A 15,321-nucleotide genomic window follows, 5' to 3' on the forward strand; every position below is an offset into this window, starting at 1 on the left:
TCTAAAGCTCTCCAGAGGCCCACCATGTAAGCTGAGAACTTCTAAGGGGGAATGGGGCACAGGTGACAAACCCCACCCACTCCTGGCTGCCTCTGGTTGGGATTGGCCTGCCCAAAGCCTACCCAAGTCCCCCAGGATGCTGGCCCATTCCCTGGTCCCTCGCCAAGCCCTGCTGCTCAGGGTGGTACCCAGTGCCGGATCCACCCGTATCCCCTGACTCCACTTCTCCACCCACTTCCTCTTCTACCTTCTCTCTTTGCAGACCTCTCCATGCCCTTTGCATTTTCTCTTTTACTTTTTATGTTACAGTCTCATTTTTTTTCTTTCTCGTTCTCAGCTTTTGTCTTGCACTTGCTCTCGCTTTTTATCTTAGTTTCTTTTGCCCTGTCTTTCACATGCTCTCTTGTACTTCCTCTCATTCTCTTCTACTTCATTTTTAATTGTCTCTGACTTGCTTTTTGCTACAGTCCTCAGCCTGTCCTTCCAGACATGGTGTCTCTCTTCACTGCCCCAAGTCTTTTTTTTAGAAAAGAAGTTCTTATTCATGTGAATGCTACGCATTGGATGAGCCTGCGCGCTCTTCTTGGTCTTTCTCCTTTTTCCCTTTTTCCATTACTTTTGTCTGCGCCTGCCCTCTCTCCTCTCTCCTCCCTCTATCACCTTCTCTTCCCGATCTTCTTCCCATTCAGCTGTGTGAACATCTCAATTGCGCCACGTCGGCCGATGCAGAACCGCTGGTCTGACATTTTATACTAGGTGTGTCTGCTTTAACTATTCCGCTTAAAAATGAAACCCATCTGCCTCAAACTGAAAACAGCCTCTCCCCCACCAGGGACAATAAATATTGATGACTTGAGGCATGATTGGCTTTATGATGTTTGATGACAACTGGTATCAGTTACAGAACTTACATCATTTAATAAAAAAAAGAAAAGAAAAGAAAGAAAAAGAAAAGCCCTAGCAGGGATGTTGCATGTCAACAGACATTATTAAATGTCAAAAGAAATACATTTTCTTCAAGGGCCTGAAATCTAAGCAACGAGAGGGTGCCAGGGGAGGGGTCGGGTGGGGAAGTTTGGACAGCTTTTAATGTGGAGTTAAGAATATTGTTTCTTTTTGTGTCCACCCTAATTTGTGCCAGTTGAGTTTTCCTAGAGCCTTAACTGTAGCCACAAAGCCTTTCTGAAGAAGCCCTCTTCCTTTTCATTATTTGAAAAGCTGAGCCCATTGGCCATCTCTCTCTGTCCCCCACAGGAGACCTCTCAGAGCACCGGCAGGAGAAGACTGGACATGCCGAAGGACACAGGGTTGGGACCCGAAGGTGAGGTGAGAACACTCGTGTCTCTCTTTATGTTTATTGTCAGTATAAAATCAGCACTGTCTGGCTCTGAAGTTGAAAGCAAATAAACCAAGATCTAGCATACGAGCCTACTGTGCTTCTATTTATACCCCGATAAGTTAAATATGAATAGGCTGCCACCATGCCTATTTGGGGTACATTTAGTCATCAAAAAAATAAAATAATAATAATAATGGAAGGGTAGAAATATTTACTGCTAGTTTAAATGTATTTATATGCTTTACAGAGCTGGATTTTGACTACTTCCGGAGACTCACTTGGGTATATTTAGAAGGATCATAAATTCCTGTGGTCTTGAGGGTGGTTTGGTGAATTAAGTCCCTAAAGGCTTTTTTTTTTTCCATTGAAAAGGTTAACATAACTTCTTCAAGTTCCTAACTGACCTCCCTTCCACCCCCATGAGCTTATGCGGTGGGAGATCAAACTCAATTTTAATCACTACAGTTGTTGTGATCTTCTAAAGAAGGTTCTGGAAAAAAGAGAATAGAACTGCATTAAAAATACAGGGATATACTACTCTCCCCTACATTTACAAAACAGGGTTATTATTGATATCTATCTGGCAGGGTGATCGTGGAGGTCCCCAAAATATTGTTTGAAATGGAAGAGGGCTGAGAGGTGTCTATGCTGGAGAAGAAGTGTGTCACTGGGTCACTGGGAGATCACTGGACTTTGGGCACTTAACAGTTGGGGACCTTGGGCCATCCTTTTAGAGCCTCAGTTTTATCATCTGTGAAATAAAAATGCTAATAATACCAACCTCTTAGGCCTTTACGGGGTACTAGACGCAAAATGTCCGAAAGTGTTTTGTAAACAATGGAGTGCTGCGTTCTTTCATTCAGAAATACTTTGGAAAACTGACTGTGCGTAAGGTAAGCTTCTAGGAGCTGGGGCTGGAGACAGAGGTTCTCAGAGGAGCAGTTCTGGAGAGCAGGGGGAAACTGGGGCCATCCCCCGGGGTTATGGAGGAATTCCAGCAAAGCTGGAGGACTGGGGGAGGGAGAATTTCCGAAGGACGATGTGAAAGAGCGACTGGGTCTCAACTGTCTAAGATACGGCGGTTGGGGAATGGGGGCACTGGGGAGTTGGGAGGTTGCCCTTCCTTGGTTGACAAGTTGTCCAAGGCTGAAAGCGGCACAGGGATGGTACTGAAGGTAAAGAATGGCAGTGAATTTGGATAAAAGAGGGTATGGAAGCTGGAAGGATGAGTGCAAGATCTTGGATTAGGTGAGCAAAAAGCAAGGTTTGTTCGGATTTTTGTTACAGATATTGCCATCGTGTTCACATTTACCATATTTTCCCTGTTTTCTCTTTGCGTGATTAAGGGTGGAATGAAACTGGAATGCTTGGCAGGGCCATGTCCAGGTTCAGACAGGCCCTCCCTGAGCCAGCCCATTACCTAAATGATCTGAGTCACCTAAGTTGGAGGAATTAGGGGCCGGGGGTGGGGGTGTGGGGGGAGGTGGGGTGAGGCGGAGATTGACTGGATTCTCTCAGAAATGACTTTCTTGTGAATTGTCCAGTAATTCCTTCTTTTAGCCAAACCAGAAAAACCACTGAACCTGAGGTATTTGGCATGGGTGATGAATTCTTTAAAGGAAAATGGCTATAAAATGAGAATAGTTCCCTTAAGAGTTCACTTAGTCCTTGGAGTGTGTGTGTGTGTGTGTATGCGCACGCACACAGGTGCATGCATGCACAGAGGAGGGGGTCCAGTAAGGCTCTCACTTTTCCCAAATGAACTTCCCCAAACTAATTAAGAGCAAGTGCAAACTGATGGGGAGGGTGTATTTCATCATTGAAGCGAGCTCTCTACCACTGACCACCATCAAATTTTTAAAATATCACTGTCTCCTCCTCTCCTCCTTTTGGAAGTCGTCCCTTTAAGTGAGGTAGGCAAGCTGGCATTGTTTACCTCCAAGGGATTTAAGAAAATCAACATGTTTTCCTTTCCTGGTTGCATTTGTGGTTGAATTGCTTAAAATTTTTCACTTCTTAAAGTAACCTCGGTTTGTTATGGTGGGTTTTCTTTGTTTTGTTTTTTATCCTCCTTGGGTTTGTTTGTTTGTTTATTTGTTTGTTTGTTTGTTTTTGCTTTCTTAAGGTAGAGCAGACCAGCTCCAGGAAAAGAGAAACAAAAAACCTGACAACTTCTAGTTGTCAGAATCGGAATGCATATCAGTTATGCTGGGAGACAATGAAAACATCAAAAAGCACATACAAGCCATAAAAAATTCAGGTCCTCTGAAGCAATGTGGGACACGCTTGGTTGTGCTCCTCATTTGCATGTTGGTACCCACAATGCTCTGCAGGCTCCCAGATCTTTCCGAGCAGCCCCAGTGTCTAAGCTCTAGGGAACAAAGTGAAAGGTTCGGGCGTGCTTGTGGGTGAGGGAGGTACTTCGGAAGAGCAAGGCGGTGTCGGGGAGAGAACCGCTCCACGGTGGTGATTAGCAGGCAGCCCTTTAGGGCTTAATCACAAGCTTGGGAGCTCTACCTTGCCTTCGTTTTTGTTTTTGTTTTGTTTTGTTCCTTGCTTTCCTCTTCTTCCCGTTCCCCAGATATGCTGTGGTAGTGAAGGCATGCTGCACAGGGAAAGGAGAGAGGGACGCCAACCTTTAGAAGTCCTGGCTGCCTGGGTTGCTGCAGCACTCGTCTGAAATTGGGGATTGATGAGCAGTGTGTTTTCCGATGCTAGTCCTCACCCCAAGACACGTTGGCTTTTTCTACGTTTGGGGTCCCATGGACAGTCCTTACTTAGTCAATGTGAAAGACTTAGAGGAGCCACCATAACCCACTGCTGGAGACAGGGGTTTCCCCTTAACCCTGCCAAGGGAGCAGCTTCTAACTTACTCTTCGCGCCCACACACCATGCTTTTTCCCTCCAAACTCGGCTCCCCAAGGAGTCCAACAGAGCTGTTGTCTGAACATTCCAAATTCCAGGGATGGCTTGGGAATACAGACCTCAGACTAAGAGGAGGAGGAGGAGAGACACAAATTTGGCCCCTGACTAGGCCCCCTTGGCCTCCTGGGTGGTCTTGGGTGTCCTACTTACTGTACCTCCTTTCCTTCCCAAGCCTGTCCTGTCCTGGGAGCTATAAAGGATCCGCGGCTGTTATTCCACCTGTGATTTTAACTTGGCCAACCATTCTGGGACATGACAAAATACATAAAAAATAAAAATAAAGTTTAATCTTTGAGGCTTCTACCTGGAAGGTTTTTGTCTGGGTTCGTACTTTGATTTTTGAGCTTCACGGTTCTCAAAGCTGCAAAGGAGTTCTTAGGCTAGATTAATTTAGCGTTAGGAAGATCTGGGCAGAAGAGTGAAACCCCAAGCTTCAGAGGTAAGATAAAAGTCATCTCCTACCCAAAGTTCAGAAGCGGGCTGCCCTGCAAACTGGATCCAGCCGACAGATTTGTTAGCTCTAAGCCTGTACACAGCCGTTGTACAATGTGTTGAATCACTTGCCAACATTTGAAATTCAGAAGCTTTTACAGCATCTTTTAAAACATCTGAAGATCTGGCTGCACTAGACCTACATTTCTTCATAGTAATCACCAGCCAGGGTTACATAGACAGTGCCCCCTGGTGGGCGGGAGGCTCTCTACTCCTGCAGGGCCTGCCATCACTGGTCCACCACAGTCCCCTGAGCTCTTTGGTCTCAGGCCACCCACTCCACTTATGGATGTCCCTGCCTGGCTTTTGCATGCTTGGCCTCGGCCAGACTTACAGCCTCTGAGTCCCAGAGTTTTTCTGCTTTGCTATCAGTAGCATTGGCGGAATGATCCAGCCCTTGGGTTGGGCCGGTTTTCCAAGCGGAAATGGTGGGGAGGCAGCCCCAAGGGCCTTGACTCATAAACATTCCCAACTCTTTCACCCCAAGCCCCAAACACACTCTGCTTTAGCAAATGTGTTTTCCACCTGCTGTAGCCCGAGGAGGAATATCCCCTCTGGCCTCCCATCTCCTCCTGGCATGAGTATTTCCGTTTACTTTGGATGCCTAGAGCAGACCCGGGTGAGGGGTGGGGTGGCAAGGGTTGGATTTTTAAGAATTCTTTCTCCCGATTTGTTGTGTCTAATTTGGGCTGCAAATGGGTTTTGGTGTCAACGACTAACCACTGTTTGGTCTACACAGCCATCTCTGTTGAACTTGGATGGCGGCAAAAGCCCAGTTTCCCCAAATAAAGTCTAACTACATTTACACATTTATTCCCACGTGTATCTTTATGTTTCTGCCTGTCTCACCATACCTCAGACACATCCAAGAGTGAGAGTGGCCTGGGAATTAAGTGGGCAGGTAACTTGAACCTCTACTGTAAACTTCATAGTAGAAAAAAATCAGCAAGTCGACCCCAATCAGATGGTGGGAGGTAAAGATGCTCCGAGCAAGGATGCAAGAACGAGAGCTCGGACTGCCATTTCGTTGTTTCCTTATGACCTAAAGGACAAACAGTATCACCAGAGAGAGGAATGAGAAGTAAAGTAGGAAGTCGAGAAAAATAAGTGAAAAGGTCCCTTTCAAAAATCATTCCTCCTTTCCCCCCACAAAGTCTAACTGGGATTCTTTATCAACATCAGAGCCTTCAACACGTTTAACGTCCACCAAATTGTGAGACAGTTATAGTGACAGGTGATGCCAGGTTTCAGCAATACCGATGATGACAGTTACCGTTTCCTGAGAGCTCGCTATGTGCTAGTCAGACCGTCAGGGCTACTGTGCATTGACTCCTTTAACCTTTATAACAGCTCCGTAAGGCGGATATGTTGTTTCCATTTTACAGGTAGGAAAACTGACACTTAGCCTGGTTAATTAATTTGTCCAAAGTCCCAGAGGTGGAAAGGAATGGAGCCGATGTTCCAATTGCACCACTTTCCTCCATGATCTGGGCCTGGGCAGCAAGACTCGATGCCCCCCACGCCAGCTGATGAGAGTAAGGAGCTGACAGGCGGCCTGCCTTGCCCATGACTGGCTCGGAAACTGGCACACTGGAGGGTTGGAGAAGACTGGAGAAGGACAAATGGTGTGTTCAGCCCATTAATTCCATTGCTAAAAATGAGCCCCAGAGATGTACCATGGGAGGCCCACTGGCTCCTCTCTGATGAAACCCCAGATCTTTAGAGATTATCCACCTCTATGCCAGTTGATAGAATGGGCCACTGACTGGCAGATTTGATGGTTTCTTCACCATGAATACTGTGGCCAGGCCTGGGGATGTGAAATGTGCTGTGCTCCCAAGTTGCTGGGACCTGGCTGATCTGACAAGGCCATACCTGAAGCAAGGCCAGGGTGCAGAGGCAGAGTCAGATGGAGGGGACACCCCATCTTCCTCTGTATCATGTCTGAAGAGGGTTGTGAGAATGGAATGGGGGACTGAGTCCCAAAACACAAGGCTGGAGAAGATACAGTCATTATCAGTGAACCCTGAGTCGGAACCGGGCAACTTTTTATATGGCGACAGTCAGACGCAGGCAGTTACTCACACAGGCTGGGCTGCACTGAAGGCTCAACTTTATACACCCTGCCATAGACATGGAGCACCTATGGGAGGGGCATTGTGCTAGGAACTGTGAGAGGAATCAAAGCAAACAAGGCAGGTTCTCTGCCTTTTAGCAGCTTCCTCTATTGCAAGATGGCCCTAACAGAGATTCAAAGTTCAGTTGGGGAGAGCAGCTCATTCTAATTGGGGAGTTGGGGAATGTGCTCCCAGGGTCAGTCACCAGGCATACTCACCTTTCCATCCCCCTACATGGACCACAGAGTTGGGCCTCCAGTGGGCATTAAGTAAAAGTCCATTGATGAGTGAGTGTCTCAGTCGATGATTAGAGTTTTATTGGGGCTCTTGGAAAGATTTGTGGGAGAGGTAGAAATTTAAAGTATGTTGTACCTGTTAAAGTTAGACTTGCTCTGGAAAGACATGTCTGAATTAACAGTTGTAATAAATAGTTAAAGATTTATTTTTATGTCATGTAACATAAAGTCTAGAGGCTGAGAATCCCTTGGCAAGATGGCAGCTTCCTGGTCATTAGAGATCCAGGTTCCTTCAATCTTTCTGCTCCTCTATCTTAAGCTTATGCATTCCATTTCCAAGGTTGCCTCATGATAACGAGATGGCTGCCGCAACTTCATTTATCACATTCATATTCCAGGTAGAAGAAGAAGAAAGGGGAGAAGAACAGCTTTTCAAAAAGCCTCAACTGACTTTTCATTGGCCACTTATAATTACAAAGGAGACTAAGAAATAGGTTCTTTTATCTGGGCACATCGTCGGTTTGAGTAAAATCTTGTTCTGTTAGTAAGGACAAAAGGAAGAATGAATAGTGAGCAAGCAACTGCAGACTTTGCCTTGCAAGATTCAGCCTTCTCTATGGAGAAAGAGAAGATGAGGAATTCGCCAAGGTAACTCTCGTCTCATTCATGTGCTGCGAGGTGCACAGCTTTTAGAGATTTTTTTGCGGTGGCCTGATGATGTGGCAAATACAATGCATGGGTGCCTGGGGCTCGTAATTACTTCCTTCAGTATTCAGACTCTACTGCCAAGAGTTTGGTTAATTGCATTGACTTTTCCTTCATTATTTTCAGCTGTTTAAAGTGCCTTTAAGAATGCTCAGCCTCTATTTCTTAATGAAGCTTCTGGTGAAAAATGGAATCTGACAGGTACGTGGACAGAACTGCCCTATGGTGCCTGGCAGAGTTGGACTTGTGAGCAGGGCGGGTAGATGAACAGATAGGCAGATAACGTCTCCAGCAAACACCGAGTATCACTCAGCAGCCAACTCACTGCCTCTCGCTGACTCAAACAGGCTCTCGTTGGACATTTAATGACTTCTGCTAAACAGAACACTAGAGTTTCTCACTTTTTTTAAGGCTACAAAAATTAAAGCTACTGTGTAAGACAAGTGCCAAATTTCCACTCATGTGTTTGTTCAGCTTTCTTTGATTTTCCCCCAAAACCATCCCAAATAGACACTCTTGGTTTTCCCAAGATGGCAACCCAACAGCCAACCATGTGTTCTCAGATAAGGAGGGCTCCCTTGACACAGATTGCTTAATGGGGCCGGGATATTTTCCAATTTTTTTTTTTTTTTTTTAGCCCAGGGACAGGGAAGCTGGACTGAGGTTTCTGAAGAGGAGAGGCAGGAATGTGAAATGGAAGCTCTTGGAGTCCTCCTGCCCAGTTAAAGATTGCTGACGGGGTGGACCACCTCCTGGTAGAATCATCAGCTTCTACTAGGCATGGTGGAAAGTAACAGTCCTTGGAGGATGTTGAGATTATTGAAAAGCCTACATCTCACCAATATTATAATATCTGGATAAAGACTCTTTGAAAGGACAGAATAAATTTTTCATATCATTCATACTTGCAATTATTTAGAAGTATCTTTCCTTTAGCTTCACTGTAAATTTCACACAAACAAGGAATATGTCTTTCTTCCTCTCTATTCTAGCTCCTGGTAGGGAACATAAGCAGTGCTCAATAAATGCTAGTTTGATGTCTGTAGAGGTAACACTACCTAATTTCTTTCTGGAACAATGTCTGACTTGGCTTTTCCTGTCTCCTTTGTTGCCAGGCTTTTGACATATTTTCCCATGGGCATTTTCTTTGTTTATTTGTTAGTGGTTGAGATTATATTATAAATATACACAATTGGTTACATTGTAATATGTGATATAATTTAATATAATGTGATGCACAATTGTGTATAATGGTTGGTCAAGTAGCATTATAGCATAAGCATGTTCCTATGTGTTGTATAGACTAAGCTGCTGTAATAAAAAGACCCCAAAACACAGAAGCTTAACTAAAATAGAATTTATTTATTTCTCAAATGACTAAAGATAGTTTGGACAGCTCTGCTCCACGAGATCATCATAGACTGGAGGAGCAGCTCTCTCTTTCTTCCTTAATACATAGTCTCTAGATCCTGATCCCTGGTGGCTCCTCCATTTTTCATCATTTCCAAGCTAGGGAGAAGAAGGAAAGAGAGAATGGAGGACAAGCAGCTTCCAGGATGTGTACACTACATTTGCAGAAAATGACCTATTTGCACCAGTTCAAGATGCATGGTAACTTTGGATGTTCTCTTCAAGATGTAGAGCCTTCGTTCTGATATTCCTTAGGAGCTACAGACCCCTGTTGAGTGGCCTGTTACCCACAACGTTCAAGTGTGAGCCAAGGCCAGATGGGCAGAAACTTGGACCAAATGAGAACTCTGGACAGGAGAACAGCTCAGTCATAAACAACAGCTACAGGTAAATCGAGCCAAGGCTGGGTGGAAACACATTGGTAAGGATGGAAACGCAGACAAGGCAAATGTGGGTGTGTCCTCAGAGATTAGACCAGAGATAGGCTCCCTTGGGGTATTGCTCAGCCAAGGGTGGCTGTTGTCTTTGGCTTGGTGCTACCTGGTTCTTTAGTTTTTCCACAGTCAGTATAGCCCCAAGCTGATCCAGATATTAAAATGCTACCTTTGTCCATGTTAGATGGCTCTCTATATTAAAAACTCTGGGCAGGCTGGGAGCTTAGTTGTCAGTATTTGGGAAAGGAGAAGAGGGTAGGTGGTATTATCACTTCTCTGGGACTCCGTAATCTCCTGTGGGCCTCTGTGTGATGGTCAGCTTGAGACATTTTATTGTGAGCAAATGAACATGTGTTTCTTGGCTGATGGATTTACTAGGAACTGGCCAATGTGACAGAGCAGGAGGCAGTACAGGGTAAGGTGGGGAGAAGCACAGAATAGTTATCTCTTGGGACAAAGATATCCCTTACACTGTCATTTTTAACCTAACTGATCTTAGGTGACACACTAGCCTTTCTGTGCCCATATTTCCCTATCTATAAAGTGGAACCAATGACCCATTTCAGGGATCAGCACACTTTTTCTGTCAAGGACCATGATAAATATTTTAGACTTTGCAGGTTTTTGTCATAACTATTCGACCCTGCCATTGTAGAGTAAAAGCAACCACAGATGATATGGAAATGAATGGCAGAAGGCATGTTCCAATAAAACGATTTATAGAAACAGGTGGCTGACCATTATGTGACGACCCTTGACCTATTTCATAAGAGTGTTGTGATAATGAAATGAGATACTACCACAGGCCTGCAATACTGAGAGCTACTGTCATGAACATCGGAGACAGCCAGAGAGGAGCTTGTGGGAGTCATTCACCACTCCTCAGGCTGTAAGATCTGGCCCCTCATCTGTTAACGAGATACTGAAATGGTCCTCTTTCCCCAATTTTTCTTCCTGGGAGCCGAAGTGCCCAAAGGAAGGATCTTGGCATTTTCTAAACAGATATAATGGCACCTGTTTCTTCTACATTAGTCACTCTTTGCAATTATTTTTGAAGATGAATGTTTTCTAGGATGTACTTACAGAAACGTGGCTGCAGCCATAAGAAGAATTTAGGAGAATTTTCTAGCTCCTCTTCTTTTCCGTACTGTATGTTTGTCAAAGAACATTTCTCCTTGTCAGTGTTGTCAGTTTGGTCCTCCGAGGGGAGCACTTGGGGAGGAATTCTCTGGACCCTGAGACCCCTGAGTGATGCTGATGCTACTAGTGCAGGCACCATAATGTTGGAGGTAGTTCAGACCAATGGCATCTCCAGGCCAGAAACAGAAATAGATTCCTGCAAGATTTTTCATCACGGAACCTCTAAAAGAAACTGTCAGAGTGGAGATTCTGAATCTACTTTAGGGCAGTACCTAAAAATGTCATTAAATAATAATTTTTAATAATAAATTACATAAAAAGTCCCCAGGTGATTTGCTGCTCAGCGGAGTATCTGCTCAGCTCTTGGCCTGCCTCCCACCTGAGCTTAGCTGGCCTGCGCTGTTCGCTATTTCAAAATCCCCCTCCCCTAAGCCCCACGCCCTACAGCTACCTGATTTGTCTCCTCTTTTCTTTGTCCACTTGCTACATTAGCCAGAAGGCAGAGGGCTTCGAAGGAGCGTTAATACCTGCAGTGATGGCTCTGCACTCCAAGAAGGAAATGGTTTCATAACCGCTGGGCCAGCTGGGAATGCTGGAATGCGTGTGCTCTGCCCATGGACTCTGGAGAGCTTCAGGCCAGGAGGGTTTCACTGTTTCCAAGCCAACACCGAAGGCTCATCAACTGGTGAGTGGGAAAGTCATTGATTTTTCTTGAAATAACTCAAGTGTATCTGTTCAGTGTCTTTCAGAACCAAAGCCTCATCTGATTTTATTCATGTTTTGTTCTGTCTTTTGTTTGTTTGTTCTGAGAAGAAAAAGCTTGACTAACTGAAGCAGAATCTCAGCGTTTTATTGTTTAGTGGCTTCTGGGTCAAGCTGGTCACATCTCCCTATTGAATACATTAATTCTTCAACAGATATTTAACGAAGACCTATTGTGTGTCATGGTGGGCTTTGGGGAGCTTTGGGAGAAGCATGAGCCCTGGCAGTTTCTGAGATGGCTGTCCTGGATCCCACAGTTGCCTACAAGCCCTATATTAAGAAACCAATCCCAAACAAAAGTATTTTCAGGGAACTTGGACCCAGTGTTCAGTAAAGCAGCAAATTTGTTATCTGACCTTGATGCTGCACTTCCTGTGCCCAATTCTTGCCTTCTTCCCAATAAGCAAATCTTTTCCCCTCCCATTTCTTGAGTGCCTACCATAGAACACGGTGCTAAGTGCTTTACACAGGCTGTCTAATTTGTTCTTTCCATAACCACAGCAGTTAAAACCCATGATTCCCATATAACAGATGAGAAAACTGAGGCTCAAGGAAGATTATTTTCCTGGGTTTGTCTGAAGCCAGGTTGTCTGACACCAAAGCTAGTGCTCCCAAGCCCTGTCCTAAGTGAACTTCTGTCTTGTGCTGTAGCCTCTGTGACTGGGTGTAAACGGGCTCCCAGATCAGATCTCATCTGCTCCTCTAGGCCTTCAACCCTGGCCTTTAAAGGTCAAGTCTCATTTCACCATCATGAAGTTCATAGGAAAATGTGACATCCATACCCCAAAGAACCAGCTGTGTGACTGGAAAACCACTCCTGTTTTCTCTGAGTTGTCTGTTTCTGGAGCATCACGAAATTCCTCTAAATCAGTAGCTCTCAAAATATGGTAACTGTACTAGTAGCATCAGCATCACTTAGGACTCAGAAATGCAATTCTCGGGCCCTACTTTGACATACTGAATCAGAACCTCTCAGGATAGGCTCAGGATTCATCTCTGAACAAGTCCTCTGAGCGACGCTGATGCACGCTGAAGTTTAAGAGCCATTTGCCTAGACTATTGGTACCAATATGCATCAGTGCTGTAATGTGGACTTACTGAAGACTGTGGGCTGTACGATGTACCCTGACAAAAACAGAAAGGGCAGTGAAAAGGTGGGCCACTTCCGTGTTCAGAAATCTGGAAACATTGTAAATGCCATTGCTCTCTTGGAAAATCGTGAAGATACACGATACCAGCCTATTTAGGACCGGGAATTGTCCTGCAATAGAAAGTCTTGTTTAACTTGACTTAGCCAGCCTTTCCTAAACTTGCTCTTAATTTTAATCATGGACTTTTTCTTTCGCAAAATACCTGTTGGCATCCCAAGGAACCAGTAGTGAATAACACACTTTGAGGAGGGTGAGGATCAATCACCATGATCCTCAAGTGTATAATGAACTTTGAACGTGTTCATCAGAATGGAATATCCAAAAGCCCTATTGCAAGTTCAGGAACTCTAAGAAAACTTCGTCTTGAAAATCATTTTTGGATTTACACAGACTCTATTGCACAACTCCAAAGGACACTTCAATGGGAGTGGAGCCCCCTGCAGTTGTGCAACGCTGCAGGCTGGACCTGTAGCCAAATCCCGAGTTAATGAAGGGCTTAAGAACTTAAATGTTTCCATCTATCAGAAGTTATTTAAAATCAAGAGGTTTTGGAGAGTCTAAGGAGAAGAGTCCAAGAAATTTAACTTTTTTAGACTGCGTGGAAAATATTTCAGGATGAATTTTGCCAACTGTAACTATTCCAATAAATGAAATTACTTTGAATAAAGTCATATTTCTGCTCCCTTCAAGCCTAGCTCATTTTACATTTTCAAAGCATTTCACAAGAGCACTTTGTATTAAGGTAACATCTTTCATCCCAAGTCTTAAGAATCTACTAGGAAAGAGATGATTGGCAAGAAAATTCCCCAATGTGGAGGTCCCCTTTCTCTAGTGGGATGGTAAGTTTCTAACAGGAGCAGGAAATTTGCTGATGCCGATGTCACTGGCCAACTATTGAAGAAAGCTTCAAAGCTAATCAGTATAGAGAGGAGCTAGCCTAGACAACATGACTGTGGGCTTCATATTTCTACGAGTTAATTTAAGAAAAATAAAAGGGATAGATATTTCTTGCTCTCTTTGTGGTACCCTAAGAACTTCACATTTAATCAGGAATTGCTTGCTACTTTCAGGCCCTAGTCATTCCTGAGAAATGTCCCAAATTATTTTACATTAGATGTTGGTTCCAGATTCAGCAGGGAACCAGAAATGCTAGACACACATAAAAGTTGGGCATAGGGAGAAGGTGAGAAGGGCCAGCTTTGAGTTCCCTTCTGCTTGGCGGGTGACTTTTTTTTTTCCTCTTATTTCCAAATAAAGTTTATTGCTTTCTCCCTTAAAACAGGAATACATTTTTCTTATAGAAAATTTGGTGAAAATAGAAATGTAAGAAGCAAAGAAACTCCTGTTACCAAAGAGAATCACTACTGACAACTCGCTGTGCTTCCCTCCAGTCTTTTTTCTAGGCATGTTAAAAAAGAGAAGGTCACTCTGTATGTGCAATCCCGATTCCAGGGTGTTATAGTGCAACCTGGGCACACGTCAGCGTTAATGTCCCAGAGCAACCTTCAACCAATGGGGACGGGAACTCTGGAGTCCTTCCTTGCTCCTCAGGGTGACAACTGAAAGGCGTGTTCTACACAGTCAGTCAGGGGGTCCTCACAGGATTGAGTCCCAGGCCCCCAGAGTGTCCAACTCGTTCATATGCCCATCATACTCTTTCCTCTCATCCCTGTTTCCCACGTTCCCCGCTCCCACACCATGCATCCTGGGATCACCTCCCAAAGAAACCGCTTGCTGTCACCAAACCCTTGTCTCAGGCTCTGCTTCTGGGAGACTCCAAACTAAGCCATTAACTTTGCATAGAGTCTCAGAAGTGGAGTTACTGAGTCGAACCGGATGACTTCTTTAAAGATTCAGGATACATATTGATGGGCGAGTCATTTCCATGTAGGGGTCTTCAGAGCTCTTTTATCAACCTTCAGTTTTACTCTACGAATTTAGACCACAATCTGGACATTTAAGAAAAAGAAGGAAAGAAGCTGAAGCACTTCCCTGCTAGCAGGGCCAGCACAGTAGGATCGTTAAGCAGGTTCATTTGAGTTTATTCTTTTGTTGTTCACTTTTCTCTGTTGTTTGCCTTGCTTCGTTTTCTTCTCTGTTCCTGGACAGAGGCCAGCAGTATAGAATTTTCTCTTTTGTCTCTACAAATGGAAAGGGAGGGGCAAATGAAGGCAGCAGAGGAAAAAACTTGGGAGAAAGGACAACCGAGACATGGCCTGGCTGGTATGGGGGTACCTGGTGTTGTGGTGAAGGCCCCAGGGTGACAGAGACTGCTTTATGCTTACTAGACCGGATTTCCTTTTCCTTCTGGACACACAGCTAGACAACACATCCCAGACACCCTGGCTGTTAGGTGGAACCACGTGATTGGCCGAGTGATGTGTACATCATTTCTAAGCCTGGATCCTAACTCCGGTGCCCATCTCCACACTCTGTCTTTCTGCCATTCTTGCCATTCTTGCAGCTAGATGTGCAGGACTCCAAGGCTTCAGAGGAGGGGAAAGTGTAAGACCAGAGAAGCCTAGTCCCTGAGTCGTGGCTCAGGAGAACTGCTGATGGGATGTCAACGTAGGACACCACATGAGTGAGAAGTCATCTTCCCTTATGTTA

The 15,321-nt window shown here is 44.7% G+C and overlaps 1 pseudogene; it reads left to right on the forward strand.

The window, feature by feature from the left end:
* Positions 1–255: 255 nt before the first annotated feature.
* On the forward strand, positions 256–13,248 carry LOC118604005 (annotated as a pseudogene).
* Positions 13,249–15,321: the final 2,073 nt, after the last annotated feature.

Source organism: Rousettus aegyptiacus, unplaced genomic scaffold (assembly GCF_014176215.1).
Source record: "Rousettus aegyptiacus isolate mRouAeg1 unplaced genomic scaffold, mRouAeg1.p scaffold_m13_p_6, whole genome shotgun sequence".
NCBI lineage: Eukaryota > Metazoa > Chordata > Mammalia > Chiroptera > Pteropodidae > Rousettus > Rousettus aegyptiacus.